General features: G+C 31.7%; 1 protein-coding gene across 1 annotated transcript in view; it reads right to left on the reverse strand.

Moving 5' to 3' along the window:
- Nucleotides 1-16,782, reverse strand: part of LOC105726707 (uncharacterized) — an 83,761-nt gene extending 66,979 nt beyond the window's left edge. Inside the window, exons 1-2 of the mRNA XM_064373443.1 lie at nucleotides 12,763-16,782; nucleotides 5,408-5,473 (exon numbers count right to left, since the gene is read on the reverse strand). The gene's annotated coding sequence lies outside the window, so the exon portion shown is untranslated. The remainder of the gene's footprint in view (nucleotides 1-5,407; nucleotides 5,474-12,762) is intronic.
- Between the last annotated feature and the right edge of the window lie 995 nt (nucleotides 16,783-17,777).

Consider the following 17,777-nt stretch of genomic DNA (forward strand, 5'->3'; position numbering starts at 1 on the left):
TTTATTCTATGCCATTTAGTTTAATTCTGCAGTTTCCAAGAATCTATTAAGTGAGAACTTACTGTACTAAGTTGAAACCTACCCTCTTATGATAATTTATTTTGTTATTATTAACATAAATGCAATTTATAACATAAAGGAAAACATTTGTTTACTATGATTCTAATTCTAATATTCTAGGGTCAAAATAAAATTAATAAAGTTCAATTTGAAATAAAATTGACTTAGAAAAATTCAGTGTACTTTACTATTTTGTCTTGTCAAGGATTTGGAGGACAGATTGCCAATTCTAAGTTCTGACTACAGGGCACCAAATACTAGAGGCATAAAGAAACAAAGAGCTGAACTAAGGATATAAAAACTAAAAATAATGATAATTTAAAATTCAGGTGTTCTGAATTTTAATTCAAATATTATTATTTCCCTAAACATTTTATTTATTTGAGATGGAGTCTCCCTCTGTCGCCCAGGCTGGAGTACACCTCCACGTCCTGCGTTCATGCAGTCCTCCTGCCTCAGTCTCCCCAGGAGCTGAGATTACAGGCATCCACCACCACACCTGGCTAATTTTTGTATTTTTAGTAGAGACTGGGTTTCACCATGTTGGCCAGGCTGGTCTTGAACTCCTGATCTCAAGTGATCCACATGCATCAGCCTCCCAAAGTGCTGGGATTACAGGCATGAGCCACCACATCCGGCCTCCCTAAACATTTTAAACTGAGTTGTGAAATTTGACCAGTGATAGAGTACTTGAATTTTTTTCTTTTTTTTTTGTTTGGAGATGGAGTCTCACCTGTTGCCCAGGCTGGAGTGCCATGGAGTGAGCTTGGCTCACTGCAACCTCCAACTCCTGGGTTCCAGCAATTCTCTGCCTCAGTCTCCCTAGTAGCTGGGATTACAGGTGTCCGCCACCATGCCCAGCTAATTTTTCTATTTTTAGTACAGTCTAGGTTTCACCACGTTGGCCAGGCTGGTCTTGAACTCCTGACCTCATGATCCACCCACCTTGGCCTCCCAAAGTCCTGGGATTATAGGCGTGAGCCATCCCGCCTGGCCAAGGATGGCATTCTTAGTGGTAATACTGTTAAATATATCAAAACTTAATTTTTATGAGCTACAAATAGTTTTAAGAAACTGAGATTTTATAAGATATTTTGAAGTAATTTGTTTTAACAGAAAAATAAGCATTAAGTTAGTTTACTGGATATAACAGGAAAAATGAAGCTTATAGTGTAGGCAAAAAATCAGGTGTAATAACTGACAATATACATTTTAATTCTGCATTCAATTTATTTCTGCTTTTAAATGGAGATTAAGTTTAAAAACTCAAGATTAAGACTAATAGGTAGTAGATTAGGGCAAAAGTACATAGAATAAGTCAGGGGATATTACCTATTGCATTTATGTTTATAACTTGAGATCCCATGACAGCAGAGTTGATTATATCTGTACAATTATATTCTACTTAAATCAGGCCCCATGCTGTTAAATTCTACCTTGTTTTTGTTTTCCTAAGAAAACCAAGTAACTTCATAAATAAAAAATTCCCTGTTATTCCTCTTTGAATCATCCATCTAGAAACTAAGAAGTTGTTCAGGTTGAGGAAACAAGCCCAGCTCCTTTCTATAATTTTAGCACTAAAATTCAAATTTTATGGCTGCAATTTTATTAACAGCAAAAACACAGCCATTGCTTAAACATAAAAGCTAATATTTAACTCAATAATTTTGCTAAACATATATATGACAAATACGTAAGAACGAGGACAAGGAATACCTGACATTTTGATTAAATGTCTAATTCTCAAAAATTGCAATTATCTGAACAATGAAAAACAGCTGAAACATATTGTGAACTTTCTCTATGTTCATTAATCATAGAACAATACACAAGAGCCTAGATTTTATATATTTACTAAATTAACGGCACTTCAACATATGAATAGGTTTATAAGACATTCCCTTTACTATCAAATGTTGATAGCAGCTTGTGCCTTTACGAATTTTTTGGATTATAACATTCTTCACCACTAATCCAACTAACAAAAGAGTAACTTATTTTTTCTCTTTTGGCAAACTCCCTTCTCCCAGAAACATTTTCATTTTTTTTTTTTTTTTTTAAAAAGATGGGGTTTCACCATATTGGTCAGGCTGGTCTCGAACTCCTGACCTCAGATGATCCGCCCGCCTCAGCCTCCCAAAGTGCTGGGATTACAGGCGTGAGCCACCACGCCCGGAAACCTTCCCATTTTTAAACTATTAAAGATAACTGGAATTTCCTCATCAGTGGCACAGGTAGACAGCAATTTACGCAAGAGTAAATTTCTATCACAATAATTAAAAATAGGAGAATCTTTGGCTACGTGCAGTGCATAATATAATTACATCATTATGGTTTTATTGAAAGCACAACAGATTTTGTATCGTCTGCCATATCATCGATTACTTACTGCTCTATGGATTGAAACTGTCATTTTTCTTTTTTACAGTATTTTCAGTCAGTCCTACATTTGTATTATCTATAATTTAACAACTGACATTTTCTAGACTGGTATGATTACATGTCATTGCTTTTATTGCTAACTTGATAATACTTCTAAAAACTTAGCTTGATAACTAGTCATATGTGAGAAATAGTTTTTTTCTTTCTTTTTATTAGTCTTGCTCTTGATAGCAGCCAATTTAGTAAGTCTTTGGAATTAGGAAGTAATTTATCTCTATCATTTTTGTTTATGGGACTAACACTGACAGCACTGGTAAATTTTCTGCTTCATCTTTCCTTTCCTTATCTATAAAGTCAATGTTTTAAGATTTTTATTGTTGTAGATTATTAAAAAGAGAGATGTAATGTTCTTAACTGCTGACAAAGCACCTAGAAACGTTTTTTAAGCACCAAATGATACATTTAAATTTACATAACAGATATAAACATGTAATTACATTTACAGGTAAAAATATGCTTACATTTACAAACAGAAATAGATAATTTAAATGTCTGTATCAAAAAATGCAATACGAAAAATCAGAATAGTTCAAAAAAGAAAAAGGAGGAAAAAAAGACATATAATTATTTCTCAATTTTTTGTTAGGCAACGAAAGTTTAAGATCTCTAAATTGAAAAATAAACTTGAAAAATATTCCATCTCTATATTTAATTTGTAAAAGTGAACCCAAAACTGCCATTGTTTGACAACATGGTATACAGAAACATCACTATTCTACAACTTCTAGAACATCCACATTCCACAAATGAACAGCTTTAAAAAAAAAAAATCCCATCTTAAAGAAATAATGGCATTAAACAAACATTTGAAAAAAAAAGGAGAGAAGGAGAAGACACCATTACACAGGATTGCTGACTATTGCAGTCACTATGTACCTATTTTTCTGGGTATTGTTTAATTGAAAACATCACTATTTCAGAATCTGAAGGGAATTTACCTAGAACAGACAATAGAAAGCATTCCAACTATGAAATATGACAAATGGCCTATGTTTAAAAGATGCTGGAAAGTATCCAAGACTGCTTGCTTAGAAATTTATAAAGGAGATGAAATGATGTTAAGAATGTGATGTTATCTGTGCTTATATATCTGTTAGAAACTAAATGATACCTATTTCTTTTTGAAAAGTGAACTGCCCTCCAGTCTGAGTGTATTACGAATTAAAAAGACTTCTTTTTCTAAGAGTTAAGTTGAAGAAGGGCTGTGCTGGCTTCCAAGGGACTAATTAAGGAATCCAAACCTGGACTATATAGGATTCTTTAGGGATTTGCAAATGTTTCCATTCTAATTTTCCAGAGACAAAAATGTAACCAGGAGAAAATTAGAAAAAGAAAGTGACCTGTGGCATTTTGGCTACTTCTTTGCAAACTGGCTTCTTACTAACAGTTTTCAATATTTAACTGATCTCCTACCTAAAAATTCTCACCTTACTGAGTTCAATGGCTGATCATCTATGATCATAAGGCCACCCCCCAACACATACACATTATTTGAGTCACTGGGTGAGATAATGTAATGAAAGCATCTGAAGAACTAGTTTCATTTAAATAGAGCCATGTCCTCAACATCATTAAGAACAGAAAGTCTTGCACGTGAGTTTTTCTTTAGAGATGCAGAATTAGCTCAAGGAATGGATGGAAATGACGTTTTTTGGTAACTGCTCATAGGATCTCAAATACTTTTATGGAAATAAGTATCTTGCGCATTTTATATGCCCTTGATCTTGTTTTCCAGAGGCATAATATTAATTTCAGTTAACTTGTTAGAACTATTCTTTTAGAATTTCTAAGTGTCTCAAAAGTTAAATGAATTGGGGAAAAAATGTTTCTTTGTATAAGGAAGAGTTATGAATGTGTATATATAAAAGGAAGGAAAAAGGAGAAAAACAAATCATCATTTTGATATCTGCAATAAATATGTGAGATTTAGTTTGGGAGGTGATGGGGCACTCCAGGGCGAGAAATGATGTCTTGAATAATTAAGGTGCTTGCTCCAGACCTTAAACCAAACAGACTGCCTTTCTGTCCACCCTGAACATATCATCGGGGTGTTGGTGTTGCTATCCATTGCATTCACTTCTGCAAACTTCCCTGACAGAAGAAAGGGGAACTTCCAGCTGGACACTCCTCTCTGGCTCTCTGGAGTGGGTTCTTTACACTGTGCTTCTCTACAGCATGGACCACAGATGAGCTGCTGGCATCCTTCTCAGAGAGAGCCTGCTAAAGTTGCAGGGTCCTGGCCCCTACCCAAAACCTCTGACTTGGAATCCATGTCAGAAATGCTTTAATTTACGTACTTACTTGTTTATCTGTTTTGTTCACTGCTATATCTTCAGCTCCTAGAGAAGTACTAGGAACATGGCAGATGCCCAATAAATATGTACAATAAATGAAAATTTTAAAAAGGGAAGGAAAAAGGACTGCCTTCATGTTTCTCCAACCTCTTCAAGTTTTAACAGCTAAATGTTAAGCTCTTTACAAAGTCTCAAGTGTAACCTAATGAAATTAAAAAGTTTTTAAAAAATCATTTCTCAAGTGGAGAGAAAACTCTCAATTTATAAAACTGTAAGATCAATAAACCTGTATAATGATGGTAGTAAGAAAGAGAATTACTTATTTGTTAATTCCTTTGAAGAAAAAGGGCTCAAAATTGTGATTCTCAGACTTGGAGATGACAGGGCCAGGCTATAAAATACTTCCCTAAATAACTTACCAAGACAATGGCATTATTCTTGCTTTCAACTATTAATTAACATCAAATCTCAACATGTAGAGGGTTAGGGGAGGTTAGAAAGTTACCATACTAGGATAAGCAGGAAAAAAAAAAATCAGAAATAAACCAGAACATGACACCAAACAGTAACTTTTTATAACAATGATAGGGAGACTCACAGTTAATACTTACAAGGTAAGAATTGCTGACTAAGTAGAGGTCTCTTTTATTATGGTCTTCATTCTATCATTATTAAACCTAGGAAAAAGAGGGAAGACTTTAAAAATGTGATCACATTAGGTAAGTTAGAACATTTCAACTGAGATTGCCACCACTGTATTCTGATCCTTATGCAGCACAGAACAATCAAAGATTATAAACACTCAGCAGCATTTCTGTTTCAGCCCAGTGCAGCATTCTTGTTATTTCCTTGTTGTTGTTAAGAGATGGAGTCTTGCTCTATCACCCAGGCTGGAGTGCAATGGTGTGATCATAACTCACTGCAGCCCAAACTCTTAGGCTCAAGCTATCCTACTGCCTCAGCCTCTCAAGTAGCTGGAATTACAGGCCTGCATACCATTGCATCCTGCTGATCACTGGCTTTTAAAATTTGCTTTTCTATTACTATTGCCCTCTTGAAGTTTAAGCTAAAAATTTAAATGTAGCTAAAACTCTAACTTGGAGTCCAATGAGCTTCTAAAGAATACCATATAATTGCAGTTATTTTAAGATAAATTCAAGATCGTATCTCAAGACTGATTAATCTTACACACATACAATTGCATAATCTATAATCCATGTGTTGTATATTACACAATTCCAAGTACACAAAGGCAGGAACATATGACATATTTTTAGATATGCTAGTAATTTGAGTTGGTTAGAATGTTTAGTTTCTATGGGTCATGATTCTAAGTTGTAGTTCTTACATCAACTAATAGTTAAGCATTTACTACAAGACATAGAATAGAAAGAATCGATAAACCCATTCATGTTCTTAATGGAGCACTGGAAGTATACATTTTATTGTAGACTAATCTTTATAAAAAGGAACAGCATGTTTTTAAAAATTTCAAAATCATTTGCTTCAAAATCCATAGAAAAATCAAAGGAATACCAAAATGAACCTCTACATCCTCTCTGGACCCCCAATCCAGCTCTACTAAAATCTAATAATATGCCATGCTTACTTTGCTTTGTTTTTTATGAAAATTCATTACATATACAGATGATGTTCCTGTGAGCTATACCCTTATTCCATTCCACTTTTCAAAGATGCAATCACAATCTTGAATTTGATATTTATTTCCTATGTTTTTACAGTATTATTACCAATTCAAGAATTTAAACTTTATCACTGCTTTTAAGCTTTAGATAAATGGTATAATATACATATTCCACATGTTATTCTGTATATAACCTTTATGCAACTCATTTTTGTTTGAAGTAGGGTACGCACTCATGATGATAAACACAGCTCTCATTTTAGTAGCTATACAGTTCATCACATGACTATGTCACAACTTGCCATTCTCTTGTTACTTAACATTTACATTTTGTCCTATTAAAAATAACCAAGACTATTTGCTACATGTCTGAGTTTATCTAGAGCATCTAGGAATTAAATTGTTGGGTTCAAGCCTATTGTATCTTCAGCTTTACAAGGATATTGCTAAATGTTTCCACAAGCAGCATAGGAAAAGTTCCCCATTTTATGTTTCCTCCAACATTTGAAAGCATATTCTTAAAAAACAGCTACTATCTATATGAAAATGTAAAAATTCATAAGTGACCAATTCTTTTTGTTTTTCATCAAGTATTGGTTTTACATAGGTATACTAAATGGTCCAAAGAGAATAGACTGAAATCTGGCCCAAGGTACTTACATGAAAATAAAGCTCTGATAATACCAATTTTCCTCATATGATTGAGGAAATACCAAGACTTAATCTATTTTTTTAATCAGCTGAATTTAAGATTCAAGAACTTAATCTAGAACTATTGTAATAGAAATGATAAGATTCCTAATTAAATATTGAGCTTAAATCCAAGATGACCAAAGAGGGAAAAAAGGATGCAGGAAAAGAAGACAGTTTGTTGGTATGAACAATCCTTCCCTCAAGTACATTTTGGGAAGTGCTTCTCACACATGTGGTGCTCCTAAGAAAAATCTCTTAGCGCTTGTAAAAAGTGCAAGTTCCAGGTCTGGAAAAATGTTTTTATTTTTTAAATTCTAGGTTATTCTCATACAGGTGGTTCGCAGACACTAAGCAGTAAGTAATGATTAAAAATGAAGTGTTTTCAACAGAAAGGATTATGTAACTCATGTTTTAGTTAGGGGAAGTAACAGTAATTAATATGTTATCTATTAAATTACATAAACATATTTTTAAAAAAACCTCTAGCATTAGTCAACAACAACAAAAGTAACCTCAATTTATGGCTGAATATGCTTGACTTCACAATGCCAGAAAAGATTGTGGGCTTATTTATTTTTTTAGATAACTAAGCACATACTATGACAAAGCTTTTAAAAACAATATTACCAGGGGACTAATATTCTGAATTTACTATGATTGGCACAGGAAAATATTTAGAGTGATCAGGAGTGATTTTAATGAAGATTACCAGAAAGCAACTATAATTATCTTTTAAATAGAATGCTATTGCAAATGTCAAACTTGCAATTTGGCTTTATTAAAAAAAAAAAAAAAAAAAAAGTCATTAGTTTCCCACCAAGAATTCTACAAATAAATTCAGAACATTTGTAGAAATTCAATAGTTAGACTTCCCTGTATCTCTAATCTATTGAAATTAGAGGTAAAAGGAAGAAAAAAATGAGTATTTAGGTTATACAAATCTGTGCAAATTTAAATTATAAAAATAAAAACATTCTTCTATATTATTTGAAATTACAAAGTCCTGTTTCCAAAAGATTTAGAATAATCTGAGCTTTCAGATAAAAGATATTTCAATGAGAAATGTTATATAGAAAAAGTAAATGGTAGTAAGAAAAAGCAGACATAAGTTTTCATCTGTGGCTTGCTTTTAGATAACACCAAGTTAACATAGAATGTTGTTTTCTTCTATTATAGTGCAATCAAGAAGAATTCAGCCTTGTTAGACTGGGCTTTTATAAAACAAAGATAACATGGTCCAATAGTGAAGAAACACTCCTGTGCGGTGATAGCCAACTTTTCTTTCTATCCTCAACATATTATCTAACTTGTGATATCAGCAACTAATTATTAATAATTTTTTTCAGTCTACCAGCTTAAAAGTGAAACCATGAAACATACCATATATACCTCCAGAAGCAAGACAGTTTTCCATTCTAACAGATGGAATTAACTGAATAAAAATTAAATGAACTAAAGCCATAGAGTAAATAGTAAAAAATAATAGAGTCTAAGAACTACAAGCAACTACTGTTCTCTTTATGCTGCAACCATTCTGCCAAAGAATGTATTCTCTATACTGTGTATGTGGTACAGTGACAGTGGGGATCTTCCCACCTGGGTTTGTAAAAACGAATGGGTGCAGGTTCCTTTGGCCACCATTATTGCATATTGATGCTATTCTGCACAACAGCTGACAAGCAGCATCGATCTCCCAGCCTCTGCTCCCAGCTGTAAGGGGTAAGAACAAGGGCTGTGGTGATAACTTGTTTATTTGCTGCTGCTGCTGCTGCTGCTGCTGCTGCTTCTTAAAACAGTAAGCTGAGAAAAGAATATGCAACTGACACACAGAGGAAAAATGGTTCAGAGATCTACCTACCTACCAGGTCTGCTATCACTACATGATAAAATTAATTTTAAAAGATTTTTTAAAAAAAAAGTGGCATGGAGAGAGAAAAGACAAAATTGGTGTGTAGATTAGAAAGGGAACCTAAAATATATGCAAGAAAAAATTAATGATATATACAATAATCTTCAGCCTCTAAGTTTAGATTTAACTGCTTAATTATCAAAATTCTCTGAAGAGTTTTAACCAATGTTGGGGTAAATTTATAAAGAGAGTATCTTCTCTACCTATTCTCCTGGAAAGTAAGAAAGTGTCAAACTCCAATCAAGAAATGACACTTTATTTTGCTTACAAAATGCCTCTGGCTCCCAAGTACCCCAAATCTCATCACAATGTTTGACTTTAGACATTATTAGCAAAGAAACAAGATTTTAGTTCATAATGTTTTTTCATAAATCCCATTAAAAACACTTCCACATGCAATTTACCTGTTTTAAATATGCAATACAAAGTTACAAACTTAGTAAGTATATAGTATTAATTGATTAGTAACAAATAGAACTATTTATTGTTCAATTACCTTTAAATGTAATGTGATGCTATTTATAGACTTACAGCTTTAAATCTAAATGCAACTCATCTTTTAGAACCTTAAGCAATTTGTGATTCAGAAAAATATAAAAAGTCAGAAAAATTTGGACATCTATAAACTATTAAAAAGAAAAACCCACACAGGCTAAAACTGGCTGGTAAACTTAAATAATAATACCTAATCAAGAAGGCTAAGTTTGAGACATTTTAAAACCAAAGTATAAAACAGTAGCAATATTTTAAATTTAGATCATATTTTCTACAAAATCAAAAGCAAACCCCAATCTTCTATTTTTTATCAAAATTGAAAAAGTAATTTTTCTGCTTAGCAGCTCCGTGAGGAACAATGTTAATAATAATGAAATAATTTTGAAGATCAGAGGATAACAAGATACTTTAAATGTATTTGTTTAATATGAAAGTGATAAAAAAGACTAACAGCAAATCCTAAAGAAAGATTTTTAAAAATTCAGACACTTGGAAAAGGAAGTGGATTAATAAAGTACTAACCAGTGGGATTAATCAGTCTCAGCAGCCACATATGAAACATGCTTCATGTTTCTCCTTCAAGACTCTAACCATGAAAATAGGAAAGTAAAACTAAGTCATATAATATATGTTAATGACGTATCAAAACTGTGGCTTGTGGTGCTGTGAATAGAAATTTCACTTCAAAACATATTTAATATAAATTTAGAACCCTCTGAAAAATGCTTACCCTTTGAAAAATGCTTATCAGAAAATATAATTCTAATACATTAAGTCTTATTTGAAGAAAGACAACTGAAATAGGTTAAGGATGTTATTTGCTAGTTTAAGAAAAAACACATAAAATACACACATATACAAAATTACTTCAAATAAATATTTTAAAACTTTTAAAAAGTTAACCATATCTATTATTTAACAAATATTCAGCAATATATAAAACCTTTATTAAAGAAAATTGTCATAGTTGACAAACTGCCTAAAATGTAACACATATATCCTTATAAACTAGCATTATACATCTCTGACAAATAATAAATAATTTTAAGTTCCTTCATATGTAGATATGTTATCTGTATTCTAGTTTATTCAAATATTCTTTCTATCCTAAAAAAAAAACTATTTCAGTAAGACAGGAACAATGATGATGTAACTGTATTTTAGGGACAGCTAAGAATTTTTCCCAAAAGTGAATGTTATTTAACCCTGATTATGCCTTTAGCCAAAAACATAAATACTGAACAAATTAGATACAAATCACTGAAAGAAAGATAAAAATTTAACACAATAAATCTCTTCCCCCAAATTCTGACATGATTAACCACGTATCAAGGTTTAGATTTAGATAATCAGGTCTGCAAATATGAAACAGTCAAAATCTCTTTACAAAATGTCTTTTAACTGCCCCCTTCAAGGGGTAGTTAAAAAAGAGCCAATCATACACAGCAGTTGAAGCCTTTGTTAATTGGCCTCCTAAAATAACACATACTCCTAATTGGGTTAAAGTTTCTCACCCTGTAAGAATTGACCAAATACAAGTTAACTGTTAATATTTGTATTGATTCTTTTAGATACCAAATTATTTACTAAGCTACATTATTAGAAGTTTATAACCCAGTACATAACTATAGGGAGAACAACTATATGATGCTAAATATAAGTAAGTTTTGCTATCTTCAAAGATCACAAATCATAAACTCTCTAAATTAGGAACAACTCTGTGGATTTATATCTTATCTACAATATAAAATCAAATGCTGCCTCTCTTTTCCCATTTAATTTATTAAGGCTATTTCTAAAGATACCTGCAATGAAAGTCATAAATTGAACCTGGATTTTTTCACCAGACACGAAGGTAACCATATTTTCCACTTTCCATCTTAACATTCTCTAACCTGAGAAATACTTGTTAAGTCAGTGAGGGAAAAACTGTATTTATTTTCATCCTGTTCAAACTACGCTGCTTTTTCATAAAAATCTCAAACACATGAAGACATTCTATACATTATATTTATTTCAACCACCTTACAGTATGAAACCAATATAAAAGTAAACTTCATCCTTAAACTCTGATTTCTAAACATCTTTCCATTTTATTTAACGTCAACTGTTAATAGATTCATTCTTGGATTATCTACCTAATATACAACAATATAGAAATATCAAATTTCAGTTTTTAGTATTTTGCTGTGTATTTCAACATTGACTCTTAAACACATCTCAGAATTCATTTTTAAAAATTTACATTGTTGGAAGTTAAAAGCAGTTCTATGATCATCACAATATACTTCATTCTTAAGACTAAATAATTTTATCATAAAAACAAACCTTTGACATTACCTCGAAGTATATAAATATTTTTTAGGTAAAAAAATTAAAAAAAAATTGTACTGTTACTAAACCTTACTTTAGCAAATAGTTTTTAAATAAATGTACACAAATATATGTATACATAAGATTAATACTTTACTATGAAAGAATTAACCAAATAATACTTAGTAATACTGTTCAATAAGTTCATTTTCACTATACCAGATTATCATTTAGAAAACAAAAGTTGTACTAGTTAAACACTATCTGAAATTTTCAACTAAAACTATAAAAAAATCACTGAAGGTTTAGGGATTCTACAATTTTATTTTTAGAGTCTGCAACTTTTGATATTAACAACTTAAATATTTTACTCAGCGTATCTGAGTAAGATACTAGTAATTTCTGCTTAAGAAAGTGGGTTTTTCGGTTTCAACCACATTGCCACTTTTGGTTAGGATAGTACTTGGAATACTTTAAATTTGCTTAAAATATTCTCATCAATCTGACCTAATTTTGCAGGCTCTATCTACTACTCTACCACCTGTCAAACAGCCAAGCACCAAATTCCATTTGATGTAAACTCTCCATTTTATAAGATGAAAAGTTCATAATTTTACTGAGTACACTGCAGTAACAACCTTAAGAAAATAAAAACTACTATATATACTTATTTTTCGAATAAATAAATTCAGCTGGATTTGGACCTTAGGATGATGATAAGATCAACTGTATAAAAAAAGTTTGGAGTTTTAATAAGCAAGACAGCTCAGCTATGGCCACTTCACATGATGATTTCTGTTTATTAGTAATTATTTGATTTTAGTTCACGTAGGTTTCAGCTTTACAAATTGTCTAGTCTGATTATATTGCAAAGACATAAAATTATATGGTTTTAAAATTCATTAGTATACCTTAATCTCGTGTCATGTTCCAATGCATTACGTGAGTATTCAATCAAAGAAGTGAGGTTGTTCCCAGAATTGGTTCTCTCCTACAGGTCAAAACCTGCAATAAAAATGTCATGTATTATAGCATGAAGACACTCAACAGATTTCCATCTCCTGCAGTTCCACAGCTGATCCCTGAACACAGAGGTATGGTTTTCAAAATGACCCCAATCTTGCCTATATTCAGAGAAATTCTAACTTGAAAATGTTTTTAAAACAGAAATAACTTGATTAGAAACACCTGTGATATGTTTTATCATCTAAAGCCTCTTCAAACAAATCAGATTAATATGTTTCTGCTTTCATTTCTCTTTAGGGCATTCATGTTCAAAGTAGTATGGATGAGTGTGTATTCGGGTAGCTGTTAGAGGACTGGTACAAGACAGATTCATAAGGAAAATATCAGAAATATAATTTGTACTTCTAAAATTCACACAATTTAAAAAGTTACTGAAGGGACAGGGACAAAGTTTAACTTTCTCTCCAAAGGTTTCAATGACAGAATATACCATTCTTTTTTTTTCTTTCTTTCTTTTTTTTTTTTTTTTTGAGACAAAGTTTTGCTCTTGTTGCCCAGGCTGGAGCATGATGGCACTTTCTTGGCTCACTGCAACCTCTGCCTCCAGGGTTCAAGTGATTCTCCTGCCTCAGCCTCCAGAGGAGCTGGGATTACAGGTGCCCACCACCATGCCCAGCTAAGAATTTATCAATATTTTCAACATTAGTATATTACCAAGCCTAAGTGAAAAAAATCTATATTTCCAAACATTTTAATACATTATAATCCTGACAGACCAAAATGTGCAGCTTGTATTTTTTAACAAGTTAACATATTTACAAATAATAAATAGACCACTACTGGACCAAATGGTTTTTTAATGTTTCTAAGTAGTGGTGAGATGTAACTGAATATATGTGGTTTTTTTTTCATTTGCTTCACCTTTCTGAATTATAATGATTCAATGGCAATCGATTATATAAAAGTATTAAATTACCAAAGGTGTATCATGTACTATACGTAAATCATAATGCTCTGAATAAATTTTCCACTTTTATTTAATAGCAAATACCATGACATTTTAAAAAATTACAATTATTTATACAGAGACTCCCTCAAAACAGACAGTTTTCTATATCTGAGCACTCTGAAAATTAAGGTATCTTAAGTTTAAAAATCATACAAGGAATATAGTAGAAAACAAAATGTACTACATGTCAAATGTTAAGTTTTTAAATAGTAGGGAGATGAAAAATAACAAGCAATAAGAAGCAAAAGAGGTTTGGACATAAAATAATAAACCAATGTGTATGACAAAAAAAGATAGTATTAAACCTTCAAATAGTAAAACTCAAATCTAAAATGTTACAAAATACAGCTTACTATTTATTCTTAGAAACCACTACAAGTTATTCCAGTACAAATTTTCTTTAGTGAAATAAGGCAGAATTAAACCAAAGTATAATAAACTTTTTATACTTCAATAAGAAATATTAATAAAATTCAAATATATATTTAATATCAATTCCAATATTCAAAACTTGTCTTTTTTCTAAAAGGTAGATCCTTTAAAGCATCTCTGATACAGACAAAAACAAAAACAAAAAACCAACCCAAGCAAAAAATAAAATAAATAAAATTCAGTTCCCTACCAGAAAGTAATATTTATATGAAGGATCTACAATCATTTGTAGTTGCAAATAACGAGATAAACAAACACATAAACAGTAATGGGATATTCTAAAAATCAATCTTGTTACTCTTAAGACAATCATGACGTTAAAGTTCTAACACTGTGACTTCTAAAAATTGACTGCTTAATCTCATTTTCAACGCTTATTTGAAATAAAGAGGTATTTTATTACTGATTTCCTTTGGTCTTATGAGATTTGGGGCTACAAAATTTCAACAAGTCATAGTTTGAGTTTGAGCTCTAATTATGTGCCAAAATTAGTTTCCTGGCATACGGTGTTTCAAAGTTTGCTGAATTAAAAACAAAACCAAACCAAAAACCCCTACAAAACTGTAAGTATGACTTTTTTTCTTAGATGTGTTTTCTAGTTATTATACCAAAAATCTGTCTTCTAAAAAGGGGTTAAAAGGAAATTAATATGTGAATTTTTAAGCTTCATTAGACAAAAGAAAGAAAAGAGCCAATTTTAGGCAATATTTCAAAATAAGAAAAATTTTTATAGAATTTTTCAAAACTATAAATTTATCATCTTCTTTTGAAGAAAACTAATGTGTCATATATAAGAATTACCTAATACAGTCTCTGGGAATTTTTTTTCATTTTGTAAACCAAATCAACTGACCCATATTTCTGGCTTTAAGTATTCTATGATACTCTAAATAGTTACTGCCTACCAATAAACAAACAAAAATATACACGAGTCTCCACAAAACAAAAAAACTAAAAATGTAGTACATAAAGCATGACGAAACTAGGGATCCAGAATATGAAAGCTACTTTAAATTTTTTAGCCTTAGCTATAGTTGTTGCTAAACATTAAAACTGATATTAATCTGATTGGAAAAAATATGCAGTGTTACATACAAACACCCGAGGCTACATTTTGTAAATGTATACAAATAAGTTAACAGCATTTTTTAAAAGTCTGAAATTGCATTTTTACTTTAATATTTAAAAATAGTGTTGGGGCAAGCAAATGAAAATCAATGCTACCAGGAAGGCTGATACCTCGAAACTGCACTTTTATTTGAATTTTTAAAAATAGCGTCGGGGCAAACAAATGAAAATCAATGCTACCAGGAAGATTGATACCTTCTCTAGTCCCCTTTCCCCCACAATATGTAAACAAGGCTTTAAAAAGAGGTGACCTATTGTAGCAACACTACACCCCGCAGTTGCTTTCCTATGGTAAGAAATGACTTTACTAATCCTTGTAATACAAAATAAATTACAACTGTCAATTTCTACAGAGAAATATGGATAAGTGCACATAAACATTAAAAAATACACATTGGTTGGAACTTGTATCTATATGCACACAAGTCTAAAACCAGTATCTTCCTCTTAGGAAGCATCATATAAAAGTAAAAATATTTTGAATGCTGTGGATTTTATTTAGGTGCTAGTGTGTTCTCAAGTTTGAAGTGATGTATTTTAAATAAAGGAATCACTCCTTTTAAAAATGACTTATTAAACAAAACAATCCTTTACTCATCACTCCCTAAACAAAAAATCCCATAAACCAAAGTGCTAAAAATATATGGTTGAATTTAAAGCTTGCCCCAACTTTCCCCCAAACTCCTATGATTTGAATGAAAATGCAAAACTCGAAACAAAAACTTTCAGTAAAAAGCAAAACCCACTAGTTCAGGTACTTTAGGTTTAATTACGTTTAAAATAGAAATGAAATCTCCTACAATTTCATTATATCAAATTTTATTGAGAAGATAATTAGCACCTTTTATGAAATTTTCATGAGATGACCCAAAATAAATAGCTTAGAACAAAGGTAATGTAAATGGGTTCTGTTATCACAATTCTTGTTATGATGACAACACAAAATAGTATGAATTATAAACTCAGCTATTCCACTTACTAATATAAATTATATTTACAGCCCTACAGAGATTTATAAAAACTGTAAGATTTTTTATTTGAATATTTTCTAACAATGCATATAGGACTTAATGTGAACATACTATAAGCTTCGAAATTTCAACTACTATTCATAAAAAAATATAAACTTCTATTAAATTAAAATAATTCTTTCTTAAAGCATCTACAGCTGTTTATCAGTGAGTTTACCACTTTTCTTCGAAAACCACACCTGCCTTTTATCAAGATGCAATTAAATGGAATGACATGCTTGGTAATAAACAGAAATATACTGACGACTGTCTCAAGCAACACTGAACAAAAATCAACTGAAAATCAACCAGATAAAAAACAGCACACCCACACTGTTGTATACAATATATTTCTTCACAGTGAATTTATTATCAAAGGAGCGAAATAATATATACGCACCTGTGCTTACCTGTTGTCTAAGAAACATAAATGTCTTGCAAATTAAAGTTTTAGTTCACTGCAGTTACTGATTTAGCAAAATCTGTATTTTTTCATTAGATGTGAAAAATTTTTTTAATAAGATGTTCAATTTTTATGGAAAATGTGAAAAAGATCATTCGTGAACATTAAGAAAATTGAAGTTTCTTTCTATCAAAATAAAAGAAACAACTGTCCCTTAATGTGCATCCAACAAATAAATGCAGTTTAAGGTGAAAAACTCCTATCAAAGGAAAAAAACTAAATTTTTCAGTCCGTTTTTAACCAATAAAGAATAGTGACAAATATATAAAAGTCTTGTAATTTCAACCAGCAGAGACTTAATTTTGCGTAAACAGCCTCTTCAGTTTTACTTTTAATATGCATTTCAGAACCACACGAAAGTCCTTTCTGGGAGAAAAACAAAAGTATTAAAAACTAACTTTTCTCCTAAACCCTCGTCCTAACGTTTCGTAGCCATTTCTGTGATTCTCTGGCCAAAATCACAATTTTTCGGAAAGTCGAGAATTATAATCTAGCGTTCAACATTCAAAACCCCCCAGGCCCGCTTCCTTCCAGCCAATCAGGAGGTAACAAGTCCAGTGTTTTGGGAGCTCCGTTAGACACAATTTGAAAAACATCACATTGCACTCTTCTGTTCTCCTCCGGGAAACATTCTAAGCGAGGGCGGGTCCCCCAGTCTTCATAGAAATATAAGATATAAATCAATCGTTATAACAATTCCAGGGGGAAAAACTGTAGGTAGGCAGTCTTAAAGAAGCGTGTCACCGCAGTTCGCAGGAAGCCTTACTCCTCCTTGCGAACAACTGAACACAGTAGCTGCTGCAAAAAGCATCTCCGGAATACTTGCAACCCAGAGCCGTGCACCCCATACGCAGTACACAGGCAAAGGGTTAATCTAGTGGTGCCTCCAGCGCGGAAAAGAACTCAAGATCTAATACA

Source organism: Aotus nancymaae, unplaced genomic scaffold (assembly GCF_030222135.1).
Source record: "Aotus nancymaae isolate 86718 unplaced genomic scaffold, 86718_ANA_hifiasm-v0.15.2.pri h1tg000009l, whole genome shotgun sequence".
In the NCBI taxonomy this organism is placed as follows: Eukaryota; Metazoa; Chordata; class Mammalia; order Primates; family Aotidae; genus Aotus; species Aotus nancymaae.